The following is an 18,170-nucleotide window of genomic DNA, read 5'->3' as shown; positions in this document are numbered from 1 at the left end:
GCAGCAACATAGATTGGAGGCCATTATCCTGGGCAAACTAACACAGGAACAGAAAACCAAATATTACATGTTCTCACTTATAAGTGGGAGCTAAACCTTGCATACATATGTACACAAAAAGGGAACAACAGACAGTGGAACCTACTGGAGCGTAGAGGGTGGGAGGAGGGTGAAGATAAAAAAATTACCTATCAGGTATTATGCTGATTAACTGGGTGACAAAATTGTACACCAAACCCCCATGATATGCAATTTACCTGTAAAACAAACCTGCTCGTGTACCCCAGAACCTAAGTTAAAAATAAAAATAAAAAAAGATATCATTAAAAATAGAAATGGACAAGCCACCATCTGGGAGAAAATATTTTCAAAACATGTACTTCAGAAATGACATATCAAGTATATATTTAAAAATTATGCAACTAAATAATAAAATGAACAATCTACTTAGAAAATAGACAAAAATTTGAACAGACACATCCCAAAAAATTATATAAATTGAAAATATGCATATGAACTGATGCTCAACATCAGTAGCCATTAGAAAAATGCAGATTAATGCTATCATGAAATACTACTAAGAACCCACAAGAATGACTAAAATAGACTAACAAAGTGGTAAGAATGTAGAATAACTAAAGCTCAGAAATTGCTGGTGTGAATCCAAAATGGTACATACACTTTGGAAAATACTTTAGTCATTTCTTATGATATAAAGTATATGCTTATTATATACACCAACAATACCTCTCCTGGGTACTGTTACCCAACAGAAATGAAAATATATTTCTTACTTGTTTAGAATATCTTTATTTGTTGTAGGCCAAACTACAAATACTCCAGTGCCCATTAGCAAGTGAACGGATTAACAAATTTGGTACATCACACAACGGAATACTATTCATAAACAAATTACCACTCAGAAACATATTACTGCTATATTCATGATGTGCATAAATATCTAAAACATTATGCTAAATTTAAAAAGCTAAACCTAAAACACTAAATGCTGTATGATTCCACTTATATGAAATTCTAGAACAAGTCAAACTCTAGACACAGATAAATGATAAGTGTCCATAAGGGGTTAGATTTGTGGGGAGGAGATTGAGTGGAAAGAGGCAGAGGAAACCAAAGCATTAGGAGTACTCTACATCATAACTCTGGTTGGTGGATGGCTGCATGCATTGAAGTATATGTTGTACACTTAAAAATGGTAAATTGTAGGCTAGGCGTGGTGGCTCACTCTTGTAATCCCAGCACTTTGGGAGGCCAAGGTGGGTGGATCACGAGGTCAGGAGATCGAGACCATCCTGCTAACATGGTGAAACCCTGTCTCTATTTAAAATAGAAAAAATTAGCCAGACATGGTGGCAAGCACCTGTAGGCCCAGCTACTTGGGAGGCTGAGGCAGGAGAATAGCGTGAACCCAGGAGGTGGCGCCTGCAGTGAGCCAAGATGGCACCACTGCATTCCAGCCTGGGCAACAGAGCTAGACTCCATTTCAAAAAAAAAAAAATTTGTCTATCTTTTCTTTTTCTCTTCCCTCTCTCCTTCCTTTCTTTCTCTTTTTGGAGTGACAAAATTGTACACCAAACCCTCATGATATACAAGTTACCTGTAAAACAAACCTGCTCATGTACCCCAGAACCTAAGTTAAAAATTAAAAATAAAATTTAAAAAAAGATATCATTAAGAATAGAAATGGACAAGCCACCATCTGGGAGAAAATATTTTCAAAACATGTACCTCACAAACGACATATCAAGTATATATTTAAAAATTATACAACTAAATAATAAGAAAATAAACAATCTACTTAGAAAAAAAGGTAAATTGTATTGTATATACATCATGCGTCAATGAAACTGAAAGATAAAGGGAGTAATAGATGTCCAAGGAGCATGACTTGAAGAAGGTCTACAATTAAAATTACCTAGAAGAAAGGGGACAAGAACTCACCAAAGGAAAAAGATGGATCAGAAATGCAGGAATGAAGACAAGAATGCCACTTGTGCTAAAGTTGAGCTAATACAGAATAGCAGTTTTCAAGAGGTACTTCACCACCACCCACTAAGAGGTATTTTAGAAATTTTTGGTTGACAGCAATACTGGAAGACGTTTTTACATTTCGTGTTGGGGAAGTAGGAAAGGATGCTAGACATCTTGCAGTATATCAGACAGTCCCACGTGTAGAAGTATTATTTTGTAGCAAAACAAACTTTTGAATGACTCCTGAACATTCATACATGTAAAAAGATCTGTTTAAAATGACTTTAGTCTAGGACCTAACTTATTCATAAACATCCAAATATTTTTACATGTTATTAAATATACCAAATTTCCCAGAAATGCAACTATTATGTCGTTCTTTAGTTTGCTTGGTTTGAATCTTTACCAAACTTGTTTAAAGGTCCAAAAATTGACATTTCTTATAATAGTGCTGTTCATGGTATTTGAATCACGTTTGTATCAATCTGCATTTGTATCATATTAATGATGATTCTATGCATTGATGCATATTATTTTATCATAAATTACTTTAATCCATTTGTATATAGTTAAAGCATTATGCTGAGTTATTAAAACTGTGTGAGTAGGACAATTATATCACCAATGCATTTATTTCAACATGATAGGGCAGCATTCTAAGAATTAGTTTTAAAGTGGGGTGAGGGTTTGGTAGGATCAAGAATAATTATTCTAGAAGACAGGATTGTTAAAAGAGTTAAATTTTTAAGACATAGAGAAGAATAAGGACTTAGTAGATTTCCCCAAGTTATGCTGATTTGAAGTTAGTCAAACTTTTAAGGAATGAGCAGGCATTGAGAGATGGAGAAATTGGGTATTTAAAATATGTACTTCAAAGTGTGGACAGTAAAAGAGAGGAAATAAACAGAATTGTTAGAATATGCACCAGAATCAGATGAAGGATTATCAAGTTTTGTGAACCTGTGCATCGTTGAAGTGAAGGCAAAGGGAGATATTCGTGTAGAGTGGAGAACTAGAGATTTTTTTAAAAGCCAGAGAAAGTGCCAGATAAAAATGACAAGACGTCTTTCTTGAGCTAAAAGGAATGGAAAAAGCTCTTCAGGTTGAAGATTTATCCGTGTGGTGATCATCGGGGCAGGCTGTTCATGTACATGTTGACAGAGGAGGTGACCTACTCTGTGAGATCATGTGCTTTGAGTACCATTGCCCCCAAATATCTTAGTCATTTACAGTGGTGTCTGATGCCCCGCAATCATAAATGTGTCCTTTGGTAGGTGGATTTGTTCTCCTATTAAACAAATATTAAAAGCTCTTAGACTGAGAAAAATACTGAGTCTTTTAAAAGATTTTTACAATCTTGTGTTTATCAGGTCTTCTCTGAGTTCAGATTTTGAATAAGGATTGTAGCAGTGGTATACAGACCTAGAGCTTCAGAAATAGAGTGGGGGAAATCTTGAGGGCAAAAAAGGATACAAACTCCAAAGTCAATCGTCAGTGATCCCACCAATTAGTGTGAAAAAGCTGGAGAGGGGCAGCTCTTCTGGCAAAGTCTAAAGTATTGCCCTGCCTCTTATTAACTGTGTGACTCTGGGCAAGTTACTTACCTCTCTGGGCAGGGTACTGAGGGAGTGCCGAGATGGGAGCTGGAAGTTGTTATTAAGGTGAAGATGAGGTATCACATGTCAGATGTTCTTATTAAGATATGAGATCATTTACCAGTTGCATTGAGGGCTTGAAAACAGAGAATGCCTGGAATGGCTCCTGGAAGTCTGAGAAAGAGATGACTAGCACAGTCAGCAAGCAGATGTGACCACTCAGGTGTAATTGGAGTCCTTGATGGTGTAGATGGCCAGGGCTACATGGCTCTCCATCTTCCTTGAAGTTTTCTCCATGAAGCAAAAAGAAAAGCAGATAGTAGAGGTGTGATAGGTGCAGAAAACACAGTAAAAATTTGGTAGATCTTAGGAATCAATGGTGAAGGCCCACATGAAGGGGAGAAAGGCAGTGGGAACTGTCAGAAAGACACTGGACTGGGCCTCAAAGACAAATTGTAGACTCATATCTACAGCCTCTTGCCAAGAGAGCTGCAGATGTAGTTTAAGTCGTATTATAGTTGGGGGCTGTGCTTGGTGGTTCACGCCTGTAATCCCAGCACTTTGGGAGGTTGAGGGGGGCAGATTACTTGAGCTCAGGAATTCAAGATAAACCTGGGCAATATGTGGAGACCCCACCCCTACAAAAAATACAAAAATTAGCCTAAAGTGGTGGTGCATACCTCTAGTTCCAGCTACTTTGGGGAGCTAAGGCAGGAGATTCACCTGAGCCCAGGAGGTTGAGGCCACCATAAGCCAATACCATGCCACTGCACTCCAGCTTGGATGACAGAGTGAAACCCTCTCTCTCAAAAAACAAACAAACAAATAAAAATAAAAACAAAACAAAACAAAAACAGCAATAGGTTGTAAGTTTAAATTCCTGCTCTGTCTCTTATTAACTGCATAACTCTGGGAAAGTTACTTACCTCTCTGGGCTTCAGTTTCTTTACCTATTAAATTGAAATGATACAAATAAAAATACACTATGCTCCATGATGCAGGGCATGTAAGATTCCAAAAAGTACTGAGTACTGCAAACACTCTCTATTCGATTTTTTTTTTTTAAGTTTCAGCTAAAAGTTTCACTTCTTCTGATTTCTACAGCACTTTTCATCTTCCCACATTTAACAAAATGCCCCACAGCTTTTTTTCCGAAAGGGTGTGTATATGGTTATGTCTATCTGTCTGTCTGTCTATCTTATCTCTTTAAGAAGTCTGCCAGATTTTGGAGAGTAGAAGAATATATATTAGATTCCTTGTATATCCCTTTCAGCTTCCAGAATGCACTTACCATAGCACTCGACAAATATATATTAGATAAATGTGGTTTACAGTCCCGATACAAAACTTCTCTATGCTCTGTATCAATTACACAGCTTAGGAAGATGCAGGTGTGGAATAATTTATCTAGGGTTTGGGTGTTTTTGTTTGTTTCCAGTTGGTCTGTGACTATACATAGATTCAATCATAATGAAGCTGACAAAGGAGAGATGACATTTTGGAAACAGAAAAGGAATTTTGGATATTACAGCTCAACATTTGTCACCTCCCTGGCTGATAGCAGCGCACGTTCTTTCCCTTTGGCTAAATTTGGATCCAACGCCGGCTAAGTGCACTAAGCAAGCCAGAACTGCATTGTACCTCTATTTTGTGACATATGAGCTCCCTGCTTTAATCTCCCCTCTACTGTATAAAAGAGGATCTGAGGCTGTTAGACTTCAATCCGGTGATTCATGCAGCTGGCACACAATAGATTCCACCTCTCTTCTCACTGCTGCACAATATCAAGCTAAACAAAATGTCTTAGAAAGCTTTGGTACATGTAGTTAGCCTGTCACAGATCCCTCCTCCCACCCCCAATACCACCCCCACCCCCCACACACTCCTTTTTTCCTTCTACTAAGCAAAAGAGTCCGAATGCCCAGCACCTGCCTTTTTACTGACATTTCCACAAAGGTAAAGGAATGAACCTTTTGTCAATTCCAACCAAACGATCTGTTTTGAAACAATGAGATGAAAAGCCTGGGCCCCTCTCCTTGCTACTGGATTACAGTGCAGAGGATTAAAATAAAGGACACTTGATTTTATTGATTTAATGAGGGATGGAGGCTTTTGCCGGAGCATCCCTCGTGGCAAAGGAACAAGTCTTGTTGGCAGGTACCTCCACTGAGGCACTTCTTCTCCATTTGTTTGGTTTTTCAGTGGTGCTTGTTTATGGGTTTGGCTGTTAGAATGACCCACAGTGTTCCTTGCCATGCTGCACGAAGCAGCAAATGCCTGCAGTGATTTCAGTGTGTGTCTCTAGACAGGGAGAAAGCGGAAAGCGGGAGAGATGCGGATGGGAGGGTACACACTTCTGCAGGATAAAGAGCTGCTGGAAGAGGTGACAGGGAAAGCATAGCTTTGAAAAAAGAAGGAGAGTCAAAGGAAGCAGACTGGAAAAGCAATAGCACTTCTACCTGCGAAAGAGATCATCTGCAGAGCCTATTATTTCTCAGCAGCATCTACTTCAGCTAGTTTCTAAACCCCCCTTCTGTCCACACCATTCTGTTCCCACCCCCATCCTTCCCCCCTCCCCTTCCATTACCCAAGTTTGAATAGTGAGGAAACTAAGGGGGTTCAGACACCATGTTTGCTGTGGATGGGGCTGGGCACAGCTAGATAATCTTTTTGCTTTTGTTCTCTTCTTTGGGGTTTCTTGTGACATTATTATTGACATTTTCATATGGTAATTTTTGCATTATGTTTCTTCTTTTATATTTGCCCTATTTTTTTCCATACAGCCTGACTTCATTGTCTACTGAGCCGTGTGAAAGGGACATTGACAGTCACCTGCTGACCAAATCTAAGCAGTGATCTACTTTTAATACCGAAATGTACTGCATGTTTCTTAATAGACATGTGTACAGTCAGGATTCCTGTTAATATGAGCATATGTCCCTATACACTGTGTACATTTATTGAAATGTATTTATGCAGTCCACCCATAGATTAAACACCCCCAGTTCCCTCTGGTGATACTGTCTCTCTGACTGCTAGCTTAAAGAGAAATAGTTCCTAAGAGCATATGGTTTCCAAAACACAGCCCTTCCCCCTCCCTTTCAGCGTACACAAAATGAACGGCCACCCCTCCCCCACAGCATCTCTGCTCTCTGCTGCAAGAGCCTGAAACCAGGGGCAAAATCATTAGTTCCCAATTACCTTAAGCCATGCAAGCTAACCTCTCTCAAGGGCTGTTGGTAAAATATTCACACAGTTCCACTGTCTAGACAGTTATGAAATATAGGTGTAGGGCTCGGCCACTGCAGAACACCAATGCATCTCAAATGAAGCGCTTTTATTAAAGAAGTATAATCACCAGGATAACTAATTACATCAATGCCACATAGTTAATTAAACCCATTATAGTTACTATTCCCGTGGAGAGGAGGTCAAATGAAGCGACCATCTTTTTGATTCTACTATGCTAACAAAAGAAGAAATTAAGTAAAACACAACACAGACCTCTTCATTTTGTGTCTGTTTTTTAACATTTAATAACTACCTAGTGTGTCGTCCAAGATCTTCAAGTATAATCCATAGCCAAAGACTGCTGGGCTATTCAAAAATCACCTTGTAACTTACCTGAACTTCCATTAAATGATTACCAACTGTTTGTTTGATTGGTGCAAGAAGTAATGACAAGTAAAACTGAAAGGCAGAATGAGCAGCCACTGTGTTTTTATTAATATCTTAGAAACATGATGGAAGGTAGTGCTTACGTTTCAGTGTACTCTGGCTTCATGGCTAATAAGGGGGAGGTAGCCACGTGTACCCCTCTAGGCCCTACCAGAGACTATGAGAGTGACCCACTAAGGTTAGGTATTAAAGCTCATTAACTGGCTGGAGACACACAGATTGCATATCCTGAAGTTTCAGCAACAACAAAATCTTGCTCTGACACCCAAATATAAAGGATAATTCAGATATAAACATGGAGAAGGAGAGAATTCAAGAACTCTATTGCATAATGACATTGTCTTCCAGAGGAAGAATGTGGACACACACACACACACACACATCTCTCAAATACTAATCTTTAGAAAATAAACCAAGATATTTTGATTTTCCTTGTCTGAAAATTCACCAGGTCATTATATCACTGTCACACCTTCTTCTCAAAGCAGTTCATTGTACAGAGAGAGGATTTGCATTCACTTCTCCTGATTAACAAAGAAAACTTTGTATAAAAGGGCTATGCACTGAGACGTGCAAATGTGGCCAGTCTGACCCCCTGCAGGAGAAGGCAGACAAGCAGTAGGGAGAAGAGGTAGATGAGGAACGAGAAAGAATGCTTTGATCCCAGTACAGCACACACAATATAGCAGGCGGCACACTCCCAGCAAGCTCTGACCCTAAGCAGGCTGAAGTTTGGCATGGAGTCAAAGAGTGGAAAGCAATATAATGAGTATAGTTTCGTGCAATCGTGAACAACAGAAGGCTGCACAATCGCTGTTCTTGGTGGGTTTGTTGTGACGGTGGTTGTTGTGATTGTTGCTCATGTTATTATCGTTATTGTCATTATTTTCCAACTCAGGAAATTATAATATTGCTTCAACTGCAAGATAAGCCTAATTATTTTAATATAGACTGTAAGCAAAAGGCAGCACACACACACAAAAAAATCACACAGGCCCCATGAAAAATAAAGGGTCAGGTGTTAAATCCTTTATTTGTCCAGTGGTTTAAGCTGATATATGAAGCATTTAGTTTAGATGTAAAGCGATCTTTTGTTTACCATCCATAACCCTCACCTCCACCTCGAAAGCTGCTTCACAGACTTTTTTGTTCTTCTCATGGAGCCACCATGCTACCAGTCACCCAGAGAGAAACACCAGGCAGGGTTGTCATTTTTTTTAACTTTGTCTCCTTTTTCCCTTTTGTCAAATCAGTGGCCAAGTCCAGGAAATTCCTCGCCATCATCCACTTCCCTACAAACCCTTTTCCATTACCACCTGCCTCAGATCTTCTTTCTCTGTCCTTCCTGCTTCCACTTACCCTCCCCTTTCAATCCCTTTTGCTCAACCCACCCAAGAGATCTTTCTTCTAAAGTATTGTCCCCATCTGGTTGCTCTTTGCCTCAAAAATCGGCATTGATTCCCCAGAATTGCCCTATTGAGTAATTTGTAAATTCCTCACTTTGGCGTTCAGGTTGTCTCCACTCTGCCTCTGCTGTGTGTCCAGGTTTACCTCGCAGGGCTTCCCTAGCAGGGACCTGAGCTCCCTTCTGATCATGTCGCACACTCCAGTGACTCTAGACCTCTGCTTCTTACATGCACCTCACTGACAGTTCTTCCCTCACTCATCCGGTCCTTCTTGAACTCCTGCACATCTTTTAATGTTCACTATATATATATATGTATATATATTTTGAGAGACAAGATCTTGCTCTGTCACCCAGGCTGAAGTGCAGTGACACGATCATAGCTCACTGCAACCTTGAACTCCTGGCCTCAAGCAATCCTCACACCTCAGCCTCCCAAGATGCTGGGACTACAGCCATGAGCCACAGTGCCCTGCTCAATGTCATCTTAATGCCTTCTACCAGGAAGCCTTTTCTGATGTGCCTAAGCTACAGATACCTTTATCACTTTGATTTCCCAGAACATGTTTTTTTACATGTACTTTATGACCAGTATCATAATATGCCTATAATAATCAAAAATATTGATCATATCATTTCTTCAGATTTTAAACTATAAAAATTCAAAAATTATATCATACTGATCTTTGTATGAGGTTAATTAAATATCCATCTACTGGGATCAAATTAAAAGGTCATTTTACAAAATTATGGCATCTTAAATACAGGGTAATTATCCATCTACTTGGAAAAGTTTTGTACTATCATAGTTCAAGCGAGTGAAAGAAATGAACATTCTCAGACACTTCTGTCTCCATTGTTGTGTGATCTAAAGAAAGTGAGCTTCATTCCTATAGTTGATTTATGAGAGAAGCAGGTTGGACAAACCAACCCTATAAATTATCCAAAATGTATTCTGACCCAATAAAGCATGTTATAATTTGAAAATATTTGTTGATAAGTTATGTTATTATAAATTTTGTGATTTATACCTTGATGCCCCAGCAGGTACAAATACCTACCTTGTAACTATAGAATGGTTAATGCTACTCCCCTGCCCTGATCTGTGCCTTTGCAATGTTCATCGTGGACTAGATTTGACAACTTAAAATTATTTTACTGAACTTTCACACACCAAGGTAATTGACTGGGTATACAGTAATCCCCTCAACCTTTATGTGCATTTTGCTTTTCGTGGTTTTCAGTTACCTAAAGTACAAAAAGATATTTTGAGAGAGAGAGAGATACCACATTCACACAACTTTCATTAGAATATATTGTTATAACTGTTCTATTTTATTATTACTTATTGTTGCTAATCTCTTACTGTGCCTAATTCGTAAATTATCATCATAAGTATATATGTATAAGAAAAAGCATGCCTAGCACTGTGGCTCATGCCTGTAATCCCAACACTTTGGGAGACCGAGTGGGGGTGGATCACCTGAGGTCAGGAGTTCAAGACCAGTCTGGCCAACATGGTGAAACCCCCATCTCTACAAAAAATACAAAAAAATTAGCCAGGTGTGGTGGTGTGTGCCTGTAATCCCAGCTGCTCAGGAGGCTGAGTCAAGAGAATTGCTTGAACCCAAAAGACAGAGACTGCAGTTAGCTCAGATCGTGCCACTGTACTGTAGCCTGGGCAACAAAGCAAAGCCCTGTCTCAAAAAAAAGTGGGGGGGGGAGAAGGAAAGAAAGAGAGAGAGAGAGAGGGAGAGAAAGAGAGAAAGAAAGAAAGAGAAAAAGAGAGAAAGGAAGGAAGGAAGGAAGGAAGGAAGGAAGGAAGGAAGGAAGGAAGGAAGGAAGGAAGGCAGGAAGGCAGGAAGGAAGGAAGGAAGGGAGGGAGAGAAAAAGCAAAAACAGAGTGTATGCTCTCCAAATACTCAGGTATACACTTAGGGTCCTGGGAAGTATCTCACAGGATAAGGATGGGACTAATGTATTAATTATGTGAAGTGCTGAATAGCAGAGGAAAGATAGAAAGAGATAGGACTCGAAAGATCTGAGTTCTAGTCCTGGTTCTGCATACTCACAGGTTGGATGAATTACTTAACGTCTAAATTAATATCTAAGAGACTCCCCCCATGAACACACACACACACGCGCACACACACACAGCCATACTGCTGTACTTTCTGAGTTTTAAAGAGAAAATAGAAGAATAGACTTAAATGTATTAAAGTAACCAAATTGAAACTATGATTTAAATATGATTATTCACAACTTTAAACTGTATAAAACTGTAATTATTTGGGGGAAGAATAAAATTTTCTACTCATTTGATGTTATAATGCAGTATGATTAAATCAAATAAAGTAGACACAATAAAATTAGAAAGAAAGAACCATAATACAAACTTGGAATAATACAAAACAAAACAAAACAAAACACACAATATAAAATGTAATAAAACTTAGAACAATAACCAAGTCACCACTACCACTTGTATAAAACTACAGAGGCACATGGAGTAATGACAAAATAAACCAGGGTTAACATTCTGGATGATACATAATTATAGTAATGCAAATGCAAGCAATTCTGAGCCAACATGAAAAATCATTGTTTTTCAACATTTTTGTGCCTGCGGAAAGATTTTGTTTTACTGCTTATGAAAGGCAGTTTTGGGGCTGAAGTTTATGTTAATTTATTTTATTCTTTAAAAATGGACTTTAATTCCCATTGAATAAACAGTGTATAAACTACTAAAATACCATAAACTCCAAGTCAAGAAGCTTAGAGCTTTGACTCTGTCTCAGGTTTAAATGAGCCCGGGCTAGTTCATGGTTTACCAGTAAACTCTTCTCCATGGGTATAGAGTATGAACTGCTATAATACCATCTTCATCCAAAAAGACTAACCAGAAAGAAACAAAAATATAGAATTTATGCTCTGTGTTGAAGAAAGAAGAAAAAAAGGAAAAGAAGGTAGAAGGAAGGGAAGGAGAGGGAGAAGGAAGGAGGGAGGGGAGAGAAAAAGAGAAAGGAAGGAAGGAGTGAGGGAAGAGAAGAAAAGATAGACAAAAATTTTTTTTTTTTTTTTTGAAATGGAGTCTTGCTCTGTTGCCCAGGCTGGAGTGCAGTGGTGCGATCTCTGCTCGCTACAAGCTCTGCCTCCCGGGTTCACACCATTCTCCTGCCTCAGCCTCCCGAGTAGCTGGGACTACAGGCGCCCGCGACCACGCCCGGCTAACTTTTTGTATTTTTAGTAAAGACAGGGTTTCACCGTGTTAGCCAGGATGGTCTCGATCTCCTGACCTTGTGATCTCCTTGGCCTCCCAAAGTGCTGGGATTACAGGCATGAGCCACTGTACCCAGCTGACAAAAAAAAAAAAATGTTTGGAAGATGAGCAGTTAACAAGCCTGGAGAACACAAGTGATTTCCCTAATTTCTTTCAGGATCTTGACAACCTTTTTCTCTTCTGTACCTGGGTTCTTGGCATCTTACTTTTATTATAGTTTCACTAGGGACATGATTCATGATCATGAATAAAAAGAAGTTGGAACCCTAAGCCCAATAGTAATGAAAGGTTTCCTGTAAATGTCCAAACAAATGTATCAGGACTGTGCAGGAATACACCAATGATGTTTCAATATACTTAAGGCATCAATACTACAGACACATACCCATTTTCCTGCCTAAGATCTTCCACTGGTTTTCCATTTTTTACAAGATATATGATCCATAAGGCTGTCCAAAAACCACTTAACTCTACAAAATCTTCTGCAACAGCACACACAATATTCTACGAAATACCAAAGGACTTACAGTTTCCTGTGTGTGTTCACCAGAGAACAGAGGACAAAAGTAAAGGATGCACTCTTGCCTGAGAGGTGTCGGAGGGTGTGACCTATCCTCTGCTAAGCCTCCCCTGACCTCCTGGAAGAGTGAACACTCTCCTCACCAGAAAACCTCTGACCCATAGCTTTCTTATCTTTCAGCGCTTATCTAACAATCTTAGAGCTCTCGTTTATGTAGGTGCCTTCTCTGCTAAACTGGAATCATTTCTGAAATAAGAAACTCTACGGCCGGGCGCGGTGGCTCAAGCCTGTAATCCCAGCACTTTGGGAGGCCGAGACGGGCGGATCACGAGGTCAGGAGATCGAGACCATCCTGGCGAACACGGTGAAACCCCGTCTCTACTAAAAAAATACAAAAAACTAGCCGGGCGAGGTGGCGGGCGCCTGTAGTCCCAGCTACACAGGAGGCTGAGGCAGGAGAATGGCGTAAACCCGGGAGGCGGAGCTTGCAATGAGCTGAGATCCGGCCACTGCGCTCCAGCCCCCGCGACAGAGCGAGACTCCGTCTCAAAAAAAAAAAAAAAAAAAAAAAGAAACTCTAACAATGTGTCTGATAGATGTTCATAATAATAATAGTGAATACATGCATCAAGAATTCAGAAGAATTGTGTTATTGCGAAGATTGTACTGAGCTACAAAAATAATTCCTTCCATTTGTAAAACATCCATTGCTTAAGTGGTACATTCACAAATCTTATACTTTACCATTAGGTCTGTCAAGATACTTTTAACTTCAACTTCAGGTTAAGAAAAGTGTTAATAGACTAGATTAACTAATGTGATTAACTAATTAGAATAACTAGTTGAGAGTTTCAGAAGTTAATTAACTTCTCTAGGCTTCAGTTTTTCTACTTATATAAACAAAAATATTTCATGTGAGTCTCTTTGAAGTCCCTCTAGCTCTATAGCAAGCAGCCAAATGGAAAAGTATAAGCAGCCAAAATTGCATTGTTGTATTAGTAAAATGAAATAAGGATCAGATAAACTTACAGAATGAGAACTGTCATCATCTGTAGGAGTTGTTGGTTCTTTCTGCAAATCCTACGGATGACAAGAAGAAAGAAAAACAGAGAGTTTAGAGAGGAAAGAGGAACCACGAAGAAAGACCAAGTAGTTGCAAATAATACCAAAAATAAAAACTAAATTTAAAAAATTGAGAATGAATAAGCTTAATTTATACTACCTAGGAATCTCTTTTTTTTTTTTCTGGAGACACAGTTTCACCCTGTCACCCAGGCTGGAGTGCAGTGGCGCAATCTCGGCTCACTGCAACCTCTGCCTCCTGGGTTCAAGCGATTCTCCTGCCTCAGCCTCCCAAGTAGCTGGGATTAGAGGCATGTGCCACCACGCCCAGCTAATTTTTGTATTTTTAGTAGAGACAGGGTTTTGCTGTGTTGGCCAAGCTGGTTTTGAACTCCTGACGTCAAGTGATCCGTCCACCTCTGCCTCCCAAAGTGCTGGGATTACAGGCGTGGGCCACTGCACCCGGCCTAGGAATCTTTTTTCACAACAAACATACAGGACACTTTTTTATTCAAGCACATGGAATTAAAAAAAAAAAAAATCTATCATGCAATAAGCCACAAAAAAGCTTCAATACTCCCCCTAAAATCAGTATAATATGGACTTATAGCTCTGATCACAACACAATAAGATCAGAAATCAAAACTAAGATTTAGAAATTCCATGATCTATGTTGCTGGAAACAATAAAACATATTATTTAAAAATGAGGGGGTTTTTTGGTTAAAGAGAAAGACATAAGAAAAACTGTGAAATATTTACAGTTTAATAACAATAAAAGCTTAAAGGTCAAATTTTGGAAGTAAATTAGTACTAATGAAAAATTTTATTTTAGAGACATTTATCAGAAACTGAGATTTACATAAATAAGTTAAGTGATTGATTACTCAAAGCAACAATAAAACAGTAACCAAGTAAACCAAAGAAACAAGAACCAAATAATAAAAGATAATAGAGGGATTTCCAGTTAAAAATGGGGGATTAGATGTGTGCCTTTGAATTTACCCCCCACAGAAACCCCATAAAACAATAGTAAAAGGATATTTCAAAGCATAAACTTATAAGGACAAAGAGAACAGAGAATGGGAGAATAGCAATAAAACTTCAGAAGATGATTAAAAAGAATGAGTATTAAATGACTTCGTGAACTAAGAAAGTGAATCCGAAACTGGCAGCAGAAATCTGGGAAATTATTCTAATGCTTTGGCAAAATCTTCCCAAGGTCCAGATAGTTTTAGCACCATATGGCTCTGAAAGTGGGGATAAGGTGAAACCAAACAAAACCAAAGAGGACTGGTTAAAACTGTTTATGAAATCTATCTTCAGATACCCTCCTCCAGTCTGTGTGACTTCTACTCCATGCAACAATAGAACTGGAAGCTTATTCTCCAGACATAGGAAAACAGAGATACTCTGACCTGGGGGACATCAAGCCTAGTGGAAAAAAGAAATGGCATACTCAGGATAGGGGGATTAAGTGCAAGTTTGCATACTGAACTTTGAGATCCCTCAGTTACCAGAGTGCTAATAGCTACCCTCATGCTATCTAGGTTGGAGATCAGAAGATCATTATCTGGAAATACTGATAAACCAGAGAGGGAAGCCCTGAAGATAATGGCATTACAGGCTCTGAGCAGCCTAGCCAGCATAGGCTATAGGGAAGCCTACAGTTGGCAAGTCCCAACCATGAGCACAGAGCTTCTAATTCACTTTTCAAACCTCCACTCTAAACTATGACTAGGTACCGGGAATGGAAAATATAAGAAGCAAGTTGGAGGAAAAGAGATGAAATTATGATTAATATTTTTAGAAAGATGAAAGAAAATATTACATCCATGAATCAAGAATAAGATGCCTTTACAAAGGAACAATCAGAAAACATGATAAAGACCTTGGATATTAAACTTACAATGGTTAATACTAAAAACACAATGGAAGATCTTTTTTTTTTTAATTTATTTATTATTATTATTATACTTTAAGTTGTAGGGTACATGTGCATAACGTGCAGGTTTGTTACATATGTATACTTGTGCCATGTTGGTGTGCTGCACCCATCAACTCGTCATTTACATCAGGTATAACTCCCAATGCAATCCCTCCCCCCTCCCCCCTCCCCATGATAGGCCCCGGTGTGTGATGTTCCCCTCCCGAGTCCAAGTGATCTCATTGTTCAGTTCCCACCTATGAGTGAGAACATGCGGTGTTTGGTTTTCTGTTCTTGCCATAGTTTGCTGAGAATGATGGTTTCCAGCTGCATCCATGTCCCTACAAAGGACACAAACTCATCCTTTTTAATGGCTGCATAGTATTCCATGGTGTATATGTACCACATTTTCTTAATCCAGTCTGTCACTGATGGACATTTGGGTTGATTCCAAGTCTTTGCTATTGTGAATAGTGCCGCAATAAACATACGTGTGCATGTGTCTTTATAGCAGCGTGATTTATAATCCTTTGGGTATATCCCCAGTAATGGGATGGCTGGGTCATATGGTACATCTAGTTCTAGATCCTTGAGGAATCGCCATACTGTTTTCCATAATGGTTGAACTAGTTTACAATCCCACCAACAGTGTAAAAGTGTTCCTATTTCTCCACATCCTCTCCAGCACCTGTTGTTTCCTGACTTTTTAATGATCGCCATTCTAACGGGTGTGAGATGGTATCTCATTGTGGTTTTGATTTGCATTTCTCTGATGGCCAGTGATGATGAGCATTTTTTCATGTGTCTGTTGGCTGTATGAATGTCTTCTTTTGCGAAATGTCTGTTCATATCCTTTGCCCACTTTTTGATGGGGTTGTTTGTTTTTTTCTCATAAATTTGTTTGAGTTCTTTGTAGGTTCTGGATATTAGCCCTTTGTCAGATGAGTAGATTGCAAAAATTTTCTCCCATTCTGTAGGTTGCCTGTTCACTCTGATGGTAGTTTCTTTTGCTGTGCAGAAGCTCTTTAGTTTAATGAGATCCCATTTGTCAATTTTGGCTTTTGCTGCCGTTGCTTTTGGTGTTTTAGACATGAAGTCTTTGCCCATGCCTATGTCCTGAATGGTACTACCTAGGTTTTCCTCTAGGATTTTTATGGTACTAGGTCTAACATTTAAGTCTCTAATCCATCTTGAATTAATTTTCGTACAAGGAGTAAGGAAAGGATCCAGTTTCAGCTTTCTACTTATGGCTAGCCAATTTCCCAGCACCATTTATTAAATAGGGAATCCTTTCCCCATTTCTTGTTTTTGTCAGGTTTGTCAAAGATCAGATGGCTGTAGATGTGTGGTATTATTTCTGAGGACTCTGTTCTGTTCCATTGGTCTATATCTCTGTTTTGGTACCAGTACCATGCTGTTTTGGTTACTGTAGCCTTGTAGTATAGTTTGAAGTCAGGTAGCGTGATGCCTCCAGCTTTGTTCTTTTGACTTAGGATTGTCTTGGAGATGCGGGCTCTTTTTTGGTTCCATATGAACTTTAAAGCAGTTTTTTCCAATTCTGTGAAGAAACTCATTGGTAGCTGGATGGGGAAGACATTGAATCTATAAATTACCTTGGGCAGTATGGCCATTTTCACGATATTGATTCTTCCTATCCATGAGCATGGTATGTTCTTCCATTTGTTTGTGTCCTCTTTTATTTCACTGAGCAGTGGTTTGTAGTTCTCCTTGAAGAGGTCCTTTACATCCCTTGTAAGTTGGATTCCTAGGTATTTTATTCTCTTTGAAGCAATTGTGAATGGAAGTTCATTCATGATTTGGCTCTCTGTTTGTCTGTTACTGGTGTATAAGAATGCTTGTGATTTTTGCACATTAATTTTGTATCCTGAGACTTTGCTGAAGTTGCTTATCAGCTTAAGGAGATTTTGGGCTGAGACAATGGGGTTTTCTAAATATACAATCATGTCATCTGCAAACAGGGACAATTTGACTTCTTCTTTTCCTAACTGAATACCCTTGATTTCTTGCTCTTGCCTGATTGCCCTAGCCAGAACTTCCAACACTATGTTGAATAGGAGTGGTGAGAGAGGACATCCCTGTCTTGTGCCAGTTTTCAAAGGGAATTTTTCCAGTTTTTGCCCATTCAGTATGATATTGGCTGTGGGTTTGTCATAAATAGCTCTTATTATTTTGAGGTACGTTCCATCAATACCGAATTTATTGAGCGTTTTTAGCATGAAGGGCTGTGGAATTTTGTCAAAGGCCTTTTCTGCATCTATTGAGATAATCATGTGGTTCTTGTCTTTGGTTCTGTTTATATGCTGGATTATGTTTATTGATTTGCGAATCTTGAACTAGCCTTGCATCCCAGGGATGAAGCCCACTTGATCATGGTGGATAAGCTTTTTGATGTGTTGCTGAATCCGGTTTGCCAGTATTTTATTGAGGATTTTTGCATCGATGTTCATCAGGGATATTGGTCTAAAATTCTCTTTTTTTGTTGTGTCTCTGCCAGGCTTTGGTATCAGGATGATGTTGGCCTCATAAAATGAGTTAGGGAGGATTCCCTCTTTTTCTATTGATTGGAATAGTTTCAGAAGGAATGGTACCAACTCCTCCTTGTACCTCTGGTAGAATTCAGCTGTGAATCCATCTGGTCCTGGACTTTTTTTGGTTGGTAGGCTACTAATTATTGCCTCAATTTCACAGCCT

General features: G+C 39.1%; 1 long non-coding RNA gene across 5 annotated transcripts in view; it reads right to left on the bottom strand.

Annotated features, from left to right (window-relative positions):
• Positions 1–18,170, bottom strand: part of LOC123573024 (uncharacterized) — a 244,931-nt gene that overhangs the window by 55,293 nt on the left and 171,468 nt on the right. For 3 of the 5 annotated variants that reach the window (XR_010586267.1, XR_006697724.2, XR_006697727.2), the window contains 2 exons: positions 13,500–13,550; positions 3,709–3,878 (listed from right to left, as the gene is read on the bottom strand). This is a non-coding gene — a long non-coding RNA (uncharacterized lncRNA). The remainder of the gene's footprint in view (positions 1–3,708; positions 3,879–13,499; positions 13,551–18,170) is intronic. The other 2 variants (XR_012434416.1, XR_010586268.1) reach the window with 1 other exon arrangement.

This window comes from Macaca fascicularis, chromosome 4 (assembly GCF_037993035.2).
Source record: "Macaca fascicularis isolate 582-1 chromosome 4, T2T-MFA8v1.1".
Classification (NCBI taxonomy): domain Eukaryota; kingdom Metazoa; phylum Chordata; class Mammalia; order Primates; family Cercopithecidae; genus Macaca; species Macaca fascicularis.
The sequence above is the reverse complement of the archived record's forward strand: the minus strand, read 5'-3'. Positions and strand labels throughout refer to the sequence as shown.